Source organism: Phoenix dactylifera, chromosome 12 (assembly GCF_051530095.1).
Source record: "Phoenix dactylifera cultivar Ajwa chromosome 12, Ajwa_hap1_PhDact_Kaust_v1.1, whole genome shotgun sequence".
NCBI lineage: Eukaryota > Viridiplantae > Streptophyta > Magnoliopsida > Arecales > Arecaceae > Phoenix > Phoenix dactylifera.
Window position 1 is genome coordinate 3,309,511 of NC_143201.1, and position 21,666 is coordinate 3,331,176.

The 21,666-nt window shown below is 40.8% G+C and overlaps 1 protein-coding gene across 1 annotated transcript in view; it reads left to right on the plus strand.

Annotated features, from left to right (window-relative positions):
• Positions 1–5,244, plus strand: part of LOC103695503 (uncharacterized) — a 67,657-nt gene extending 62,413 nt beyond the window's left edge. The window contains exon 6 of the mRNA XM_089926722.1: positions 389–5,244. The gene's annotated coding sequence lies outside the window, so the exon portion shown is untranslated. The remainder of the gene's footprint in view (positions 1–388) is intronic.
• The last annotated feature ends 16,422 nt before the right edge of the window (positions 5,245–21,666 follow it).

The window sequence follows — 21,666 nt, forward strand, 5'->3', positions numbered from 1 at the left end:
GACAAGAATGCAACCACAGGATGCACCCATCTGATATAGCTCTCAGACTTGGATATATTACTGATATGACATGAAATAGATAAACAACTGATATGAAATGAAATATTTTATCATAATAGAGCTGATTGCAAATAGTTGAGATGAGGCTCAACAGTTGGCAGCGTTTAGCAAGTAATATACAGGAATGAAGAATCGCAATTAGTAGGTGTTTCTATGGCAGCATATGATGTCCATTGCTTGCAATAAACTTTGCCAAAAGATTTGGAATACGTAATCATATTAAAGTGAACTCAGATAACCTATAACAGTCATCAAACGTTAATGTACGAGTATAAACTTTGTCAAAAGAATTGATCATTAAGCTTAACTTAAAATTTTCAACTGACAGATGTTCTCATAGATGGATAAGAAGGTGAACTAACACAAATATAAACAAACTACCTCTTCAAATTTCCCAACCTATGGAACCAAGAGACCACAAGAAAGCCAACCACCAAACCTACCCCTTAGCCTAGTCATGCCAACACCAGCTAACTCCATCAGCTCCCGCAGCTATAAATATCAAAGCATTGGTCCATTCTCCTCATCACAAACTCGAGCCTCCTTTCACTCCTCTGATCTTTCAACAGCTTACCAAGGCCTTGGAGTTCATACCATGGCTTCAAACACTTCCCTCTCCTCCTTGTCCATCCTCATTGCACTCTTGTTCCTTAGCAACTGCCAAGCGGCTCGCCATTTGTTGGAAACTCCAGAGGAGGAGTCTCCGACCATCCCAACCCTCCCTAAGCCTGAGCTCCCACCGCTGTCCGTCGTTCCGACTCTACCCAAGCCTGAGCTGCCACCAGTGCCGGAGATGCCCACCATGCCGAAGGTCGAGCTGCCGCCTGTGCCGGAAATCCCGAAGGTCGAACTGCCTCCTAAGCCATCCATCCCAAGCATCCCAAAGGTAGAGCTGCCTCCCATGCCAAAGGTTGAATTGCCTCCTAAGCCCACCATCCCTGAATTCCCTTCCATTCCGAGCACTGTGTTCTCTCCACCACATCCATGATGGATACTTAAAAGTCATGGCAGTGGCTATAGATCATTAGCTCTTGTTTTCACTGGGTCTGTTGGTGGCTGGGACTTTGGAGTTCTCTCACGTTCATATGTATTCTCTATTTTCCTTTTATCTCCTTGTATAGGAGCACGTATGCTTTGTACTTATTTTTATGCATTTGCCTTCTGGAACATGTGTCCAGAGTACGTTATCTACTAATAAAATTTCTTTCGGTTTGCTCTTTAAATTGAAGTCTTTTGATTTTTTTTGTCTAATTATGAAAGGTAGTACTGTAGACACCCAAGTAAGACACTCTTTAGTTTATCAGGAACGTCTATATGTGTGTGTGTGTGTGTATATATATATATATATATATATATATATAAGATTTGATCATGCTAAGATCAAATCTATGAAACCAAGAGCCTTAGGTGACATAAGTTTGTGGCACGAACATAATCCATGCCCTCGTATTATTCTTTTCCCAGATGTACCCATAAAATATCGTATACACTGTCCTAGCCAAGGGTCAATTCATGAACCCAATTAACAACGAGCAAGTAATTGTGAGTAGAGCTATGAACAACCTTGGCAAGCATAATCCTACTAACGATTCCCTTTTCTAATATTAATATGATCAATTAACTGTTGTAGGACCATTGGATGTAATGTTTAGCCCTATCACTAGACGAAGGACCAGGACTTTGGGCTATAATGTTTCCAAGTATAGGATGAAACCATTCGTTAAAATTTATAGTTAACTTTAAAAAAATTAATATTGTTGATAACACGCTAGTCCTCTATAGTAGGCTGAGTATAAATAATTATATCATCTGCATAGACCAGATGGCAAATTTTCAAGATTAAGACCGGAGATAAGCTTCCCTAGCATATCATTTTTATCTGGATATCCAAAATTTCAGAAAATACATGGGCAAACCAATTCATCAAATAGCGAAGATTTAGGAAAGAAAAAAGAGGGGCACTCTTCATTCTTCATTCGAAACTCATGAATGTTGTATCAGAGGTTTCTGCCTTGTTATAACGGTTATTCTCCTATTTGTGACCTATTTTGATATAATTTAAACAGGCAACGCTACGATGCATTATTCAAGATAAAGAAACAGTTTGAGTTATGCATCGATCCTTATCCAATTTGTCCAACCTAAAAGAAAATTCATGCATTCCTCCTAACTAAAGTGGGTTGTAACCTTTTTTCCATGTCAATCTTGAATAGCATACAGTCATGATACTAAATACAGTCTATGTGACAGCATGTACAAATGTAGTCCCCAGCTGCACCGCCATGTTTCTTATATGTAGCGACTCTGTGCAGTTGGCCACATAGATTAATGGAAAGATGGTCCTCTTTTAATTAGCATGTTGCAGTGAGTAGTGTATAAGTAGAGACTTTCTTGTTTGTATGTATTACCCAGTTATATATACAGCAATCTATTCCAAAATCAGTTAGCACATGATAGATTAAACAACACAAGAAGCAATCTATTCCAAAATCAGTTATTTATTTATTATCACATTTTTTTCCTGTCGCGTTTTATTAGGTGGATATAATATGTTTCTCGATGAAGCCATGCATCCATGCATGCATGCATGGGGAGCGGGGTTTTTTTCCACTTTGATAGCATAGTGCGTACAGAACCCAAGATTCTCTCTATCTGAACTGGGAACCGGAATTGCTTGTTGGGATCTCTATTGGATCTTGTCTCGATCTGGGTGGCCAGGGTGGTCCGAAATTTAAGGTCAGCCAGGTACTGTAACATGTCATTACCCAAATGGTTGTCCATTTTTATCCACTGCAGCTAAGAGCAGAGGCTGGATGTTTTTTATATACAAAGAGGGATCGTTTTGTGATTCAAATGACGGAACAAGACCATCTTATCAAAATCTCATTGAAAAATTCTAGCCAATTATGTTTATCCCATCTCTAACTGCGCATAGGGCCTCAATTCTCCTACCATATTGCTCCATCGCTTTTATAGGAAGATTTGCTTTGCACCTATTGATACATGATATCAAGCACTCCAACTTGGGCTCAGGTGTCATGCATGGCACTGAATCATGGCTTTTCTTCTCTCTGCAAGGTGCAGCTAAGTTCATCAACTTTTATCTCTCTCTCTCTCTCTCTCTCTGTGTGTGTGTGTGTGTGTGTTGTAAAGAGTTTTGATTCTAGGGCAAAGACCGTGTTTGGTTAAGCTTATTATATTGTAATATGTACTTCTTTTATGGAGAATTTAAAGCATCTGCCGTTATAATATGAATTCTAGGGTTCTGTTTTTCTCCCCCCTAATAGACAATGCCCAATCACATCCGTTCTTCCTCATCACAGAGGTTCACCATTTTCTTTTCAACTTCCTGAGTACGTTACTCTCTCGCATGCAAGTCTCGATCAAATTAATTATTATGATATTTGAAAAGGTTTTTTTTTCTTATACAGTTTAATTAACTCTACAATGTAAGAGTGTGAACATGACAGCATAGAGTACAAAATACTTTGTGAATAATAATTAGAAAGGAAGGCCAATGCATTCTCATGGCTGGAGAGATGGTGAAGCCAAAGTTGGTGGGATATCATCAAAGAAGATGAAATCTCAATGCATTCTCATGTCTGGGATATGTACATATATATTGTGGTAAAACAATAGAATGAGAGTGATTCAAGGATAGTACAACTAATCACAGCCCTTGTAGATATACATAAGTAACTAACCATATGCATGAATACCGGATGAGAGTTTTAAAGTTTGAATGTTATCCGATATTCCTGTTAATCATTACGTACTATTCTCCCACATCCTCAACGGGCAAGGAACCTTATTCCCTTGTATTTTTTGGTAAAACTTTGTTCCCTTCCAGAGATCTACAATTGTTCTCTTTTTAAATATTCCCTCTTATCTAAGAGTTATGTTTTTAAACAGGCGCCAAAGAAAAGGAATTTCAATACCTCAGCTTCCCCCCTCCTTTTCTTTTTTCTCAGCATCCAAGCTCGAATTCATCTCGATAAAAAAAAAGCTTCGAGCTTGAGAGCCTTCGAGCCAAGTATTTTACTATTCAAACTCCGCTGAAAAATTGTTCTAGCTATTCAAGCGCGATAACAATCGAGTCTAGTTAAGCTTGGGTCTAAGTCAAGCTCGAGCTGCCCGGCTCATATGTATCCTCAGTGTCACCTCCGACTGAGTAGAATAAGATGGACTATTCATTACGTAACTCGAGATCCGAATTTAATTAATTTGGGGTACATAGATCCAGGAGAGGGGATGGATATGAGCCAAAACGCATTGATGCTCCACGGAAATGCTGGAGGGGATGGATATGAGCCAAAACGCATTGATGCTCCACGGAAATGCAGGAGCACCAATATGCCTTTTCACTTTTCTTCTCCAGCATTTCCGTTTTTGGCTCATAGCAGTGTCGGATTGTTCAAGTCCATACCAATCAGCATCGTTGAGGTAGACAACGGATTTGAGAACCATTTGAATCCGCTCCCATGAAGCCTATAAGTAGCCCTGATATCACCTTCGTCATCAGTGGAAGCAGGAGAGACCAGCAAGCACTCGAGACCATGAGGAGTAAGCAGGGCAAGAATTATATAAGAGATGGTATCGAGCGGAAGTTCGATACGATGCACACAGTAGCTGATGCACTCAACCCCTGTGCCGGTTTGGATGGAGTCGTCCATGGAGTTGCTCGAGGGGTCAGCAACTGGCTCTTGGACAAGCACCCTCAAGAGGAAGACAACGCGTGCAATCCCAACAATCCTGCACCTCGGCCAAAACAAACTCCCAAATACAAACCTGGGGGCAACAGAACTGGGAACATCAAAACTGGTGACAACAAAACTGGGAAAAACAACCGTGGAAATACTCAAAACAATGGAGGCATCGCTGTTGGCAACAACACTACCGCTCGTGCCGGTGCTCGTCGTGGTGGTGGTGATGATGATGATGATGATGATGATGATGATGAGTAATCATGAAACTATTCATCCGTGCAGGAGGCGGTGGTCTGTATCAGTGTATCCCAATAAGGCTATGTAGGTAAAAGCTCTGCTGCTTGCTGCTGTATTATGTAATAAAATTATGGAAATAAAAGCTGAGTTTAGCTGTCCAGTAGTCAGCACTCAGCAGTCCGAGATGGCTATGTAAAACCTACGTTGCCTGCTAGTACGTAATAAAATTATGATAATAAGACCTGTGTTTGTTGTGTACATAAATACCATAGTTTCAGGCTGCTTTGTGAAAGTATCAATCATAGCCCTGCTATGTTTGAAGCTATGTAGCTTGCAGTGGCTTTGGATTATCACATGAAATAGTCTTGCCACTGTGTTCCCTTGTGATTCTGGAATCGCGTTTGAACCTTCGATTTTTTCTCATCTGACAAGGAATTTTGAGTAGCCAGGCGTATCTGCATGCTTGCTTGATCGTATATGTCAATTTCTTGCAGACATCTCAAACTGATACCGCATCTCGAAGAGCTCTCAAGGGAGTCTTCTACTTGGAAAATGGTCTGCATTGAAGAGCCTTGGAGTTGGCATTAGTAACACCTAGCAAACACATTAAAGGAAGACATGCAACACTGAAGAGATGCAGGAGAATGACAATGGAGAAGATGATGAGTTAGTATATAAGGATGAACAGTGGCTGATACATTGCCACAGTAACTGGCACATAATTCCTACTCCCTATCACACAGCAGCTGAGTCTCTTACAACCCATTTTATACACAGTCAGATCTAGTGATCCGTTGTGGGAATAACCAAAAACAGTTACAGTGAATACTCTGGAACCTGGGAGAAGAACAGGCAGTTACAGTGAATACTCTGGAACCGAGTTCAAGTGACTGTGGAGCAGGATCAGTTTAGCTGATGAAGCAGCAGTGAAATGATCATCTTAAGATCCCCCCTCAAGCGGAGAGTGGGGTGCAACTCTCAGCTTAGAACAGATGAAGCGATGACGTGCCGTAGGAAGAGATTTGGTAAAGATATCTGCTGGTTGATCTTGAGTAGAGATATGAGATAGACTAATCTCTTTGGATTGAAGTTTCTCCCGAATGAAATGATAATCCACCTCAATGTGTTTAGTGCGAGCATGAAAGATAGGATTGGCCGCAAGAGCCATGGCTGAGATACTGTCAGAGTGAAGAACCGTAGAATCAGAGATGGAGACACCAAGTTCTTGAAGAAGTCGCCGAAGCCATATCAGTTCCTGAGTGGTAACGGCCATAGCTCTGTACTCAGCCTCCGTCGAGGATCGGGCAACAGTGGGCTGCTTCTTGGCACACCAAGAAAGAAGATTGCAGCCAAGGAAGATACAAAACCCAGAGGTGGAACGCGATCCTGTGCATCGCCAGCCCAATCGGAGTCACAGTAAGCTGTGAGATGCAGAGAGCTTCGTTGATAATGTAAACAGTAATCAATGGTCCCTTGAACATAACGGAGGATGCGTTTAAGGTATTGAAAATGCAATTGAAGTGGGTGATGCATAAACTGACAGACAAAGTTCACAGCAAAGGAAAGATCGGGCCGAGTGATTGTCAGATATTGTAAAGAACTAGCCAGACTTCGGTAAAGCTCAGCATCTGAAAAGGGAGCAGAGAGATCAATAGAAGAGGACTTCTTGACCGGAAGAGGAGAAGCCAGAGATTTGCAGGTCGCCATGCCAGCCCGCTGTAAGAGCTTCTGAGCATACTGGGATTGACTAAGTCGCACACCGTCGGCATCAAAGAAGAAGCGAATACCCAGAAAATAAGAAAGCTGACCCAAATCCTTCATTTTGAAGTGGGAATGAAGCTGATGAAGAAGAGTAGTGATGGCAGCAGAATCGTTCCCAGTAAGGAGAATGTCATCAACATATAGTAGTATGTAAATAGTTGTGGAGGCCTGCTGATAGAGGAAAAGAGAGGGATCTGCCGAGCTGGAACGAAAGTGATGTTTGAGGAGAAACCCAGAAAAGGTAGCAAACCACTGCCGTGGGGCTTGTTTCAGACCATAGATGGATTTTTTGAGCTGACAGACATGAGTGGGATGCTCTGGATCCGTGAAGCCCCTTGGTTGTTCCATAAAAACTAGTTCATCGAGATGCCCATGAAGAAAGGCATTGGACACATCGAGCTGTTTGATGGACCAGCCCGAGTGTAAGGCAAGAAGAACAAGCATCCGGATGGTGGGAAATTTCGCCACAGGACTGAAAGTTTCATGATAATCCAGTCCATACTCCTGTTTGAATCCCTGAGCAACTAAGCGAGCCTTGTACCTGGCTAGGGAGCCATCGGAGTGCCGCTTGATCTTATAAGTCCAGCGACAGCCGAGAATGTTTTGATCAGGAGAGCGAGGAACAAGAGTCCAAGTCTGCTGATCAACCAAAGCATTGAATTCTGAAGACATTGTCGCTCGCCAGTTAGGATCAGTGTTCGCCACGGAGAAGCAAGTTGGTTCCTGATCACCGGCATCCAGACTAAGAAGAGAGAAAATTTGCTTCGGGCGAAGTGACCCCGTCTTGGATCTTGTAACCATAGGATGCCTGACAGGAGGAGAAAATACAGAGGAACAGGAAGGGTGTGCAGATTGAGGAGAAGAGAAGGAAGATAGAGGTGCAGTGAAGGTTGAAGATGAAGTAGAAGTGGATGAATGAGTAGGGATAGTCTTGAACGGGGAGGATGGTGACAAAGTAGGAAGCTGAGAGGGAGGAACAAGTAAGGGCGTGGGAAGTAGAGGGGTGGATGAGATGGGAGATTGAACAGAATGAGCAAAAGGGAAGAAAGACTCATTGAAGCGAACATGGCGGGAGATGTAGACCCGGCCATTGGATGGATCGTAACAGCGATACCCTTTATGGTTAGGGGAGTAGCCAATGAAGACACAAGGGAGAGACCGAGGTGAAAACTTGGATGGATGCTGAGGACGTACCCAAGGAAAGCATTGGCAACCAAATACGCGAAGAAAGCCATAATCCGGAGGGCGGTGATACAGAATTTGAAAAGGAGACTGGTGTTGAAGACGTGGAGTTGGGAGACGATTGATTAAGTAAGTAGCCGTTAAGAGTGCCTCAACCCAGAATTGAGGAGGAAGAGAAGAGTGAAAAAGAAGACTCCGAATCATTTCTAGAAGCTGGCGATGTTTGCGTTCAGCACACCCGTTTTGTTCCGGAGTATAGGGAGAGGAGCGTTGATGAATGATGCCAGACGCAGCAAACAGACGATGAAAGCGAGAATTAACGAATTCCCCACCACCATCAGAACGAAATACTTTGATAGTGGAGGAAAATTGATTTTCAACTAAATTTTTGAACTCAACAAACTTAGAAAATACATCGGATTTCAATGCCAATGGATACACCCAGATGAATTTTGAAAAGTCATCCATGAACACAACATAGTAACGTAAACCAGTGGAGGAGTTCATAGGAGAAGGTCCCCAGACATCAGAGTGTATAAGATCAAGAGGACGCCGGGAGATGGAATTGCTGGTGGAGAAAGGAAGTTTGTGTCCCTTGGCCATGATGCAGAATTGACAGGAGGTAGTGCTGACCGAGGAGGAAGCAATGGAATTGTCCTTGAGAATTTGCAGCAAGGTGGATGAAGCTGGATGACCAAGACGGAGATGCCAAAGCGAAGGCGAGACCTTTGCAGATACTAAGGCAGTGGAGCAAGAAGAGGAAGTGGGAGGCGGAAGGAAGGAGAAAGGAATCCTGTAAAGCCCCTCAGTGCAGCGTCCCTGGAACAAGATCTTGCCGGTTGCTTTGTCCTTGATCACACAACCATCAGAATTAAAGTGAAGAGTGCAGTGATTATCAACAGCTAACTTGTAGACTGACAGCAGATTGTGAGAGATATTTGGAGCATGCAGCAGTTCAGAGAGTTTAAAATTGTGAGTTGGGGTGCAGAGAATACCAGTCCCGGAATGTATAACAGGAATTGAGGAGCCATTGCCCACGGTAATCCTATCTGAACCCTGATATGAAGATGCATCTGAGAGTGACAGTGGTTCGGAAGTAATATGTGATGTAGCACCACTGTCGATAACCCAGTCACGGGAGATAGAGGAAGAAGACGGTGTAGAGAGAAGCGCCTGCTGATTTAGCTGTCTAGGAGGAGAGGAATTGTAGGTTGGATCCATTCGGAACCAACAATGAATTGCAGTGTGTCCTCTTTTGCCACAGATTTGGCAGTCAATGAGAGCTCGGGAATCCTTCCGCGGTCCAGGAGAATTCCAGTTGCTGTCCCACTTGTTGTTGGAGTGGGTACTCCTTGCTCGACCACGTCCTCTGGGTGAGAAGAAGGATCTACCTCGACCTCGTCCCCTAATGGCTGAAAGTGCAAGGGAATCAGCAGAGAACTGTTGCTTTTCTCTGGATAAGATAATGAGTTCCTCGCTGCAAAGCAGAGCATAGAGCTCATCCAGTGTGAGAGAGGCAGATCGAGTGCGAATTGATGTAGCAAAGGCATCATATGAGGGTGGTAGGCCATTAAGAATGTGTAGAATGACATCTTCGGTGTCAATTGTGGAACCAGCAGCGGATAGAGCATCAACTTTTTGCCGAACTTCATGGAGAAACTGCTGCATTGGAAGATCTAGTTTCCTTATGTTGTGCAATTCATTTTTGAGCTGCATGACATGACTCCTTGTAGCCGAATTTAATCGACATTCTAAGGTAGTCCAGATCTGAAAACAGTGATCTAGATTGATCACATATGGTAAGATGGAACGAGAAATGGTGGAGTTAATGGCTGAAGCTAAGAACTGGTCTGTCAGCAACCAGAGCTCAAAGCTTCTGTTCTTATCGGCAACGGAAGATGGAACACAGGTGGAAGTGCCATCTAAAAAACCAAAGAAGCCACTCGCTCTGAAAATACGAGTGACTTGAGACCTCCAGGTGAGATAGTTATCGGATTGGAGCTGGGTGGAGACTAGATTTTGTATTTTTGAAATCAAAAATTTCAACCTGGGAGAAGTTAAGGGATCATCCAAAGATCCTGATGATTCGGCTGACCTGGTGACTTGTTCAGATCCAGGAGACTCCATTTGATCGTTGTCTAGTGGAGGAAGAACTACTTCTAAGGAGAAAGGCGTCAGAACCTCCCGCTCTGATACCATGAAGAGATGCAGGAGAATGACAATGGAGAAGATGATGAGTTAGTATATAAGGATGAACAGTGGCTGATACATTGCCACAGTAACTGGCACATAATTCCTACTCCCTATCACACAGCAGCTGAGTCTCTTACAACCCATTTTATACACAGTCAGATCTAGTGATCCGTTGTGGGAATAACCAAAAACAGTTACAGTGAATACTCTGGAACCTGGGAGAAGAACAGGCAGTTACAGTGAATACTCTGGAACCGAGTTCAAGTGACTGTGGAGCAGGATCAGTTTAGCTGATGAAGCAGCAGTGAAATGATCATCTTAAGAAACACAACCACTTCAAATTATGACCTTTGCAAGCTCATGCGATATTGATTTTAAAGTTACCACAGCAATATCCGGTAGCAGACTTAAGGAGTGTCAATTTTACATAACAGGCTGTTAGATTGGTAAGCAACTGCTTTTATATGTGTATCACCAGCTGGGCCTGAACAACAACTCCACAAAAACACTTTGTGCAGCGAAGGATTGAATTTTGCACTTCTCAAACCAATTAAGATCGGTCAAGTGAGGTCATTCTCATCGAGAGTTTCTTCTTCCTTGGCCTCTTCCCCCTTCAGCTCCTTCAATTCCGCTGTTGGCAATTTCCTCGCAAGCCTGATTATCTGCAAGCATTGAAACATAATTCCTTAAGCTAAAAATCAGAATTGAAAACACAGAAAATTATAAATCAACTCTAATGCAGATTTCATCGACTGTCGGGCAAAATAAAATCACACATATTTCAACACAGACATACACTGAACTCCACTACAAGCTCAGCGGGAGATGGAATAAAATTTAGGCAAACAAACAACCATTAACCAAAGTAACTTAAGGTATTAAACAAAGATCATGTAATCATCCAAGTTCAGACTTGCATACCGGGTTCTCCCTTCCTCCCTCTCTCCTTTCTTGCTTGGGTGACAGAAATATCTTGTCCCGACCCGGATCCGGATCCGGATCTATGACACGGCCACGCTATTGCCGACTACCGCTCACAATAGCACGAAGCCTCGTATATGAATAACAGGGTAGTAAAGTTTTACAAACATGTTTATATATGTCATTACTAGTATAACTTACTGGTTAGTTCAGAGTACATAGCCTCTTTTAACATTTTATGTACACAAAAGTATATATACCCAAAAAATAAAATCATGATCAAAGATGTCTTCTGCTGCTATCACTAGCGGTGATCTGAAAGAAAAATATAAATAACTAATATGAGCTATACGGCTCAATAAGTAATCATGCATAATCTCACCGGATCACTTATCATACCGAACATTTTTAAGCAGGATTTGAGAAGCTAACATAAGCGTCAAATAATAGCTTTTCATAAAAAAATATTCATACTGAGCCGGTAAATCGGTGTACATACCAACATATCTTTTCATGAATATGCATCGTAAAACTGTATACCGGCATGCCATGGTTTAAATCTACACTCTCAGATTTTTAGCTACGGTCGTACTTAACTCCCACGATAGGGATTGTATGCCTAGTTATTCTTTCCCATTGGCGGGGGGCCATATGCTCAAATTTATGCCTACTAGCAGAAGCCATCCATAGCATCTGAGAGGCCGTAAGTAGTACTTTTCACAAATAGTACATATAGATAGAATGAAAACTCTTAATAACTAATCACATGCTTATGCCACAAATGTCAGTTGTAAACATCATAACTTAGGTAATTCACAATTCAAAAATATGTGTGTGTGTGTATATATGTGTGCGTGTGTGTATACACATATACATGTGTGTGTATATATATATGTATATATATGTATATATGTATAAATATGTGTATATTTATACATGTATATGTATATATATGTATATGTATATATATAGATATATACGTATATATATGTAATACATATATATATATATGTATATATATGTAATATATACATATACATATACATATATATATATAGATATATATATATATATATGTAATATATATACACATATACATGCATACATACATACATACATATATATATGTAATACGCGCGCGCGCGCGCGCGCGCACACACACATATATATATATAATACACACACACACACACACACACACACACACACACACATATATATATATATGATGGGGGGCAAAATGGATCGTCCTGGTCAGGATCGTCCTATCTCGGCCGAGCAGACCGCAACGCCGACCAGAGAACCGCAGTCCAGCTCAGAACCACCACGACCTCGGACTTCACCAAAGGCTTAGTCAACCTCGGCCTAGTCTCTGCACAACCACGGCCTACAACAACTTCTTCTGATGCTTATAATGACGTCCTGGGCCTAAGTTCGAGACACTCTGCTGTGTCAACCGTGAGCCCAAAAGCTCTGTTGCCCAGAGATGGTCACCCAAGAGGGGGGTGAATTGGGTGTTTTAAAACTTTTTGCCTAATTAAGAGTAAAACACGCAAATGTATGAACTAAAGTAAAGATAGAGGGATGAGAAGAGTCAATCGCAAACACAAGGTTTTATAGTGGTTCGGAGCTTCCACTGCTCCTACATCCACTCCCCAAAGCACCTTTGGGAATTTCCACTATAATCCAAGATTACAGTCCGGTAGTTTTGCGAGTGCACTACCCAACTCGTTGTTTTACACCGGGCTAACAACGAACCCTAAAACCCCCAATTTAACCTAGGCTTGGGACGTCTTTCCCTTGTTCCAAGTCCCTTGACTGGAACAAGCACAATATTGAAAGAGTTTTACAAACAATTAGAAAGCTCTAAATAAGCAAATATGACAATGATAAACAATAAAACCCGGAAGAATCCTTTTGCCGTTGGAAGCGTGGAAAATGGTGATTCTTCCGATGTGGATTGCGTAGGTTTGAGTGTGAGCTTTGAATCCCGGGCGGAAGAGAGTAGTTGAGCTTGAAATCACTTGGGAAACTTGAAAGCACTTGATTTCTTCACTTGAATGCACTAACTCCCTTGAACCTCTTTTTCTTTCTTCTCTCTTGAATGATTTTGCTTTTTTTTGGTTGGTAAAAAGTTATTGAGAAGCACTTAAGAGCTCCCTTTTATAGCTCAAAAAGCAAATATAGCCGTTAGAGATAAAGTAAAAGAGATTTGAAATTCAAACCAAACCTGTAAAAGCTGTCAGTCGCGTCCCAGGCGCTCCGGGGACGTCTCTGCTTCAACGAGAGACGTCTCGGCTACAAGATTTTACTTTTTACGTTGTCTGGGGACGACTCGGCTCTTTACGGGGACGACTCTGGAATTGTACCGTTTGAATCCTTGCCTTTCTGATTTGCTGAGAGGGTCGTCTCTGCACTTTACGGGGACGTCTCGGCTTGTTTGCACTTTTTGAATGGGGATGACTCCGCTGCCTCAGGGACGACTCCGCTTCTTTATCTCAGAAAAACATGTCTTCTGGAATTCCCTGAGAGAGTCGACTCCGCTCTTTTAGGGGACGTCTCCGCTGCCTTATCACCGAAAAAGTCATTCTCTGGAAAACCCTGAGAGAGCCGTCTCCGCTATCTTGGGGACGACTCGGGAAGTCTGCTTTTTACTTACGGGGACGACTCCGCGTACGGTGGGGACGTCTCGCGCATATCTCTTGAAAACTGCCTTTCTGCCGCCACTGAGAGAATCGACTCCGCTACTGAGAGAGTCGACTCCGCTATCGTGGGGACGACTCGGCAGGTGCCAGGGACGTCTCCAGACGTGCCAGTTCTTCCTGTTTGTGCCAGAGACGTCTCTGAGACAACCCGGAGACGTCTCGGCTGTCCCTGAACTTTTTCTTTCATCTCAAAAATTCTTTAATAAGTCCTTAAAAATCATGGGAACTTGCCTAGACATTTCTTAACAATATTCCTAATAAAATACATGAAATCCTCAATTAAATTGTTAAGATAAATGGAATTATACTCTAGTATTTTGTATTCATCAAAATCCATTAGGGGGTCAACAATCTCCCCCTTTTTGATGATGACAAAACACTGAGTATATGCAAAATTCGAAATTTAAATATATACACAGTATTTGATCAGATGTATAAGCATAATGTTTTGATTAGAGCTAGATACAGTGTGCATAATTCAAAATAGTCAATTTTGAGTTCTATCATTATGCATAAGATTGATCTTCATAGCTCTTAAGCAATTTTAGCATATCAACTGAATTTGAATTAAGTTAAAATTTGAAAGCTTAGTTCTTTTTGACTCCCCCTTTCTTTTCAGAAGAGCAATTATCTAAAGGCCAATATTTTTCAATTTTATCTTCTCTTAATTCAACTTGGGAGTATGAATTTTGCATTCCAATGTATCCAATATCCATATATCCATATTGGTTCTACTCTTGGTTCTACTCTTGATTCTACTCCCCCTGCTATATCTACTCCCCCTTTTTGTCATCAACAATGAGGGGACAAATTATCCTTCCATGAACTACTCAAAGAGATTCAAGTTGTGCTCCCCCTGTCCAAGAATTTAGTCATTCATATCACTCCCCCTTTATTTTGGAATTCATTTCAGACTCCTCTTTTTGTTTAACATAGTTATCACAAGATGTGCTCCCCCCTGTGTCATATGTATTGATAAGTTGTGTTGAATTTGAATACTCAAGGTATGTTATGAGATTTTTATGGCACATCACAAGAAACACATACACAGTCACAGAATCACATACACAGAAGCACATACACAAGGTTTCAAAAGAAATTGTATTCATGTATCATTGTAAACCTTTGAAGTCAGTACATAGTTAAAAGAAGAAATCATTACAAGAAGTGTTCCAAAATAGCCTAGGGTTTACAAAAAGAAGATCTTACATAATGTCCCTCATCGGCGACGTTGCTCATAGACCCTACAAGCTGCATCTATAAATGCATTGATTGAATCCATTAGGGTCTTGAACTGATCTCCCTGTGACTTATGGAAGGTTGCCACGAGTGCTTCAAATTCTATGGTTGCCATTTCAATTCTTCCTCTGAGTTGGGCAACCAAGGTGCCCACATTTCCTCCTGGGCTTGTCAACTCTTTAAGATTCTTTGAAATGGCCTTCAAACTGTCCTTTAGCTCGATTGATCTGACTGTTTGGGTGGCACCCACACCAATTATTTCTTGCGTTGTGGCTTCAATTTGAGCTCTAATGTCCTTTAGCTCTTGTAGAAGCCCTTCATGTGAAGCTCTGATGGGGCCCAACTCAGTAGAGATCATGGATCTCATTTCCTCCCTCATTTGTTGGCAAATGACAGATGCTAAGGTACGCATCTGGTCTTCTGATAGGAAGGAGGGCCCACTGACTGGAGGAGGTGGTGGCATGGATGTGGAAGGTCCAGCTGAGCTGGAGGGTATATCAGGCAAATCCATGTGGCTAGGTGGAGGAGAGTGGTGGTCAGGCTCCTGAAGTGGGATCTCAGGCTCTAGGATTTGGGCTTTTCTCTTTGGTACCTTGACCCACGACCCATCTACTTTATGAAACTCCATTCTTCGCATTGTGCCCTCATTATAATAGTCGGTGTTTCTCAAGGGTTTTGCAGGCTCATTTGTTGGAATGGGAACTTTGAAGTGTTTGAATACTAGGATAAATATCATGCCATAGGGTATACTAAACCTAGAATACCTATGACATAGAGCAATGTAGTTCAACATAAGTCTAGGGAGGTTTAGGGGAATCCCTAGTAGGATATGATGCATAATAACTAAGTCTCGCTCCGAAACAAAATCGAAGCGACCGATTTTAGGAAACAAGACCCGGTTGACAATACTCAAAAGGAGTCTCATCTCAGCGTTTAGGTCTTGAGAGTTGACAACATCAAGAGGGCCGCAGTCCTCTCGTCCTAAAAGTAAATTTAGGGCTATTTCCCTTTGGGGATGTGAGGTTGGAGCCTCACCGTCCTTAGGGATTTGCAAAATAGTGGACAAGATGTCCTCATTAATTTCTACTAATGTCCTCCGGACATATGCAGTGTACCCTAAGTCCCCTAAGGCCATATTGCTAAAAAGTTCTCTAACTAGACCGGGGTAGGTCGAGGTATTGAGGGTACAAAGGTGCTCCCACCCTTGGGCTTGGAGTCTCTCTCCAATAGAGAACCCCTCACTGTCTAAAAATGCAAAATCTATGTACCTACCGGTTGTCACTGTGCGATTTGCACAGGAAATGGTCGTGGTTGGCGGAGCAACCGGAGGAGACGGCGCGGAAGGTTCTTCCCTCCGTTCCTCACCGTCGGCCGCTACCCTAGGTCGCCTTCCACCGGTTCGTCTAGCCCTCTTTGGTGCCATGGATGCTAGGGTTTGTGATGGAGAGCAAATGGAGGCTAGGGTTTGAGGTGGAGAGCAAATGGAGGCTAGGGTTTTTTGTTTTGGTCGGGGATGAGAGAAGATAGCTCGGGTCGGCTCGAGCGGTTTCACTTATTTAAAAAAATCTCGTTCGGTCCCCGAGACGTCTCCGCGACTAAGGCGAGACGTCTCGCCTGGGGGGACGTCTCTGCGATTTGCCAGAGACGTCTCCGGCACTGAAAAATTTCAGACTGAATTCTATCTTTTCCCAAATTTTTGTTTAATCACCCTAATCAACATGATTTCTTTTGATAAACACAGAGTGAATTTGTTTGTGATCCTCCCCCTTAATAATACATCCTATAATAAATTGATAAAGATTTTTGAATTATTAATGTTGAAATGAGGAATGTTTGACCAAATTTCGAATACCTATGAAATAGGCTCTGAAAATATCTCCATGAAGAGTCCAAGGGAGGGTAACCATCCTCCGGAAAGTCAAACAGTTCGTCATTTAGCTTAGATGAATTCATGCTTTCACTTATGTTTACCTTGAGGTGGATTACTAGTTTGAGTGGCAAAGCAATGCAATACAAGTTTAATTTATTTGCTAGGATCATACAAGCTCAAGGCATTCCTTAAGAAGTTGAATCTATCTTTACAAAGGGGCTTTGTAAAGATATCGGCCAATTGATTTTCAGTACATACATATTCAATCATCACATCATTTTTCAGCACATGATCCCTAATAAAATGATGCCTAATCTCTATATGCTTTGACTTAGAGTGTTGGACAGGATTTTTTGTTAGATTAATTGCACTTGTATTATCACATTTAATTGGTATATTATTCATTTTGATACCGAAGTCTTCAAGTTGTTGCTTAATCCAAAGGACTTGGGCACAACAGCTTCCAGCTGCAATGTACTCAGCCTCAGCTGTGGACAAGGCAACTGAATTTTGTTTCTTGCTAAACCAAGAAACCAAATTAGCACCCAAGAATTGACATGTGCCACTTGTGCTTTTTCTGTCGAGTTTGCACCCGGCAAAATCAGCATCGGAATAAGCAATTAAATTTATGTCAGATTGTTTAGAATACCATAAGCCAACATTAGATGTCCCTACTAGATATCTAAAAATTCTTTTAACAGCTTGCAGGTGTGATTCCTTAGGACATGCTTGGTATCTAGCACACATACAAACACTGAATAATATATCTGGTCTACTAGAGGTAAGGTAAAGTAAAGAGCCTATCATACCTCTGTACAATTTGCAGTCTATACTTTTACCTTTTTCATCTTTGTCAAGCTTGCAACTTGAGCCCATGGGTGTGCTGGTTTCCTTTGCATCCTTCATCTTGAATTTTTCCAACATTTCCTTGATGTATTTGGACTGATTGATGAAGATGCCTTCCTCTGATTGTTTTATTTGTAGCCCAAGGAAGAAGTTGAGCTCACCCATCATGCTCATTTCAAATTCTCCCTGCATAAGCTTGGCAAACTCTTGACAAAGACTATCATTAGTAGCACCAAAAATTATATCATCCACATAAATTTGCACAAGCAATAAGTCATTTCCTTTTCTTTTAATGAAGAGGGTTTTGTCTACATTTCCTCTCTTAAATTTATTTTCAATTAGAAAATTACTTAATCTTTCATACCATGCCCTAGGGGCTTGCTTAAGTCCATACAATGCTTTATGCAATTTATACACATAATCTGGATGTAAGTGATTTTCAAAACCTGGAGGTTGTCCTACATAAACTTCCTCCATTATATAACCATTTAAAAAGGCACTTTTTACATCCATTTGATAGAGTTTAAAATCCATGAAGCATGCATATGCCAAAAGTAATCTAATAGCCTCTAATCTAGCAACAGGAGCAAAAGTTTCATCAAAGTCTATTCCTTCCTCCTGATTATATCCTTTGGCCACTAGCCTAGCTTTGTTTCTTATTACTATCCCATCTTCATCTAGTTTATTTCTATATACCCATTTGGTGCCTATGATTGAAACATTAGGGGGTCTTTTCATTAGAGTCCAAACTTCATTTCTTTCAAATTGGTTTAATTCCTCTTGCATAGCATTCATCCAATTATCATCTTTTTCAGCTTCTTCTAGTGATTTAGGCTCTATTTGTGAAACGAAAGCAAGATAATTACTAGTATTTCTTAGAGAGGATCTAGTTCTTATACCTTGTGAAGGAACACCAAGGATTAGATCCTTTGGATGACCATGTGCATACCTCCATTCCTTAGAAAGATCTTGATTTCTTGATGGAGGTTGATCTTCTTCATCTTGCTGATTTGTATCTTCTTTGATCTCATCCTCATGTTGTTTGTCTTGTATGGAGAATTCTTTCATTCGGTCTTCAAGTATACCTGCATCACCATCTTCTTCTTTTCTAGAAGAATCTCCATTAGCTTCATCAAAAACAACATGAATGGATTCTTCAACAACGAGAGTTCTCTTGTTGAAGACCCTGTATGCTCTACTAGATGAGGAATAACCTAGAAAGATCCCCTCATCTGATTTAGCACTAAATTTACTTAGATTGTCCTTTCCATTGTTTAAAATAAAGCATCGACAACCGAAAACATGAAAATAACTTATATTTGGTTTCTTACTTTTTATCAACTCATAAGGTGTTTTCTTTAAGATGGATCTAACTAAAGCACGATTTAAAATATGACATGAAGTATTTATTGCTTCAGCCCAAAAATACTTTGGTAGATCCGATTCGCACAACATGGTACGAGCCATATCTGCTAGTGTGCGATTCTTCCTTTCTACCACCCCATTTTGTTGGGGTGTCCTAGGTGCCGAGAAATTGTGATTGATACCATTTTCTTCACAGAATTTTTCAAAATACTGATTTTCAAACTCGGTACCATGATCACTCCTAATTGCTTTTAGTTTAAGATTGAGTTCATTCGAAACCCTATTATGAAACTTGATAAAAGCGGGAAAGGACTCATCTTTGTGTGCAAGAAATGAAACCCATGTAAAACATGAAAAATCATCAACAATTACAAGACCAAATTTCTTACCCCCTAGACTAGCAGTTCTAGTGGGTCCAAACAAATCCATGTGAATTAGTTCTAAGGGTTTTGATGTTGAGACTATGTTCTTAGACTTGAAAGAACTTCTTGTTTGTTTCCCTAATTGACATGCAGCACAAATTTTATTCTTTTCAAAGTCTATTTTTGGTAGTCCTTTGACTAGATCCTTTGTAATTAATTTAGAGATAAATCCATGCTAGTATGCCCTAACCTACGATGCCATAACCAACTAGTCTCATTGACTTTGGGATTCATGGCTACAAGACATTGGCCATCCTTCATGGTGAGATCATCAAGATCTACCATGTAAACATTTCCATGCCTATGTCCTGTGAGTATGATCTCATTGTCAATTGGACTACTAATTATGCATAGTGATGATTCAAATGACACTTTAAAGCCCTTGTCACAAAATTGACTTATACTTAATAAATTATGTTTTAGTCCATTAACTAACAATACATTATCAATAAATGAGGAGGGTGATATGGAGATTTTACCAACACTAATGATTCGGCCTTTAGCATTGTCTCCAAATGTGACTACTCCTCCTTCTTTTGATTCCAAGGTGACGAAGAGACTCTTGTCACCGGTCATATGCCTTGAGCAACCACTATCAAGATACCACATTCTCTTTTTATTTCCGGCTGCAAGGCATACCTGCAAAATGATCATGTGAAGCTCTTAGGTACCCAAGTTTTCTTGGGTCCTTCGTGGTTAGTGTAGTTGGTTCCCTTAGGCACCCATACTTTAGTTATGTTTTTAGCTTTTACAAATATACTCTTGTTAGTTTGGATCTTTCTTTGAATACAAGAGTAGGCTTTATGTCCATTCTTTCCACAATGAAAGCATGTAGGTTTTTCAGTTTTTATATCTTTTGCTTTTACAAAGAAATTCTTTAGATACTTTTGTTGCTTGTTAGTTTTATATCCTAATCCGGCTTTATTAAAAACAGCTCTTTGATTTGAAAGAATAAGATTTAATTTTTCAGAGCTTTGTATGAATTTTTCAACAATTGGTTTGTACTTATGTACCTCATTCTTAAGGTTCAAATTTTCTTTAACTAGTTCTTCCTTATCTTTTTTAAGAGATTCAACATTTTGTGCAAGTGAGGTATTATTATCGAATAGGGATTTTACTTTTAGATTTAGTTCCTTAATTAGTGTTTTTGCCTTTTCATTTTCAATGCTAAGTTTTGAATTTTTGATTTCTAGGTTAGTAGTGTTAATATTTTTAACGCTCTCCTTTTCAATTAATAGGTTTTCAATATCTTCCTTCAGTTTTTGATTGGAGATTTTTAATTCTTTATTCTTTGCTCCTAACATACTACAATCACCCATAAGTTCTTGAAAAGCTTCATATAATTCTTCTAAAGTAAAATTTATAGTTGGGTTTTGACATACCTCGTCGTCTTCGAACGCCATGAAGCACAAATTGGCGGTCTCTTCCTTCTCTTCCTCGGAGGATGATGTGTCACTATCATCCCATGTTGCCTTCAATGCCTTCTTCTTCTTCTTTCCAAAATACTTCTTTTGTTGAGGGCATTCGGAACGAATGTGTCCCGGTCTCTTGCAATCATAGCATATGATTGGGTCTCTTTCTTTTTCTTTTTCTTTTTCCCAATCATTTCTCCCTCCAAACTTTTTCTTTGGAAAGGGTTTCTTTTTCCTCATGAATTTTTTAAACTTCCTAACTATCAAACCTAAGTCCTCATCTTCGCTTCCTTCTTCACTCTCACTACTTTCTTCTTCAACTACACTCGAAGTAGCCTTGAGTGCGATTGTCTTCTTCTTTGGCAACTCTTCTTCATGTTGCTTCATTGTGAGCTCATGCGTCATCAATGAGCCCAATAGTTGTTCTAGTCCCAAAGTGTTGAGGTCTTTGGCTTCTACGATCGCCGTGACCTTTGCTTCCCATGCTTTCGGCAAAGACCTGAGAATTTTACTTACAAGTTCCGGGTTAGTATAAGATTTACCCAAACTCTTTAGACCATTAATTATATCGGTAAAGCGTGTAAACATGCATGTGATGGTTTCATTGGGTTCCATCTTAAACAACTCATACTTGTGAACTAGAATGTTCACTTTAGACTCTTTGACTTGATTTGTACCCTCGTGGGTAACTTCAAGCCTATCCCATATTTCCTTAGCGGAACTACATGTGGAGACTCTATTGAACTC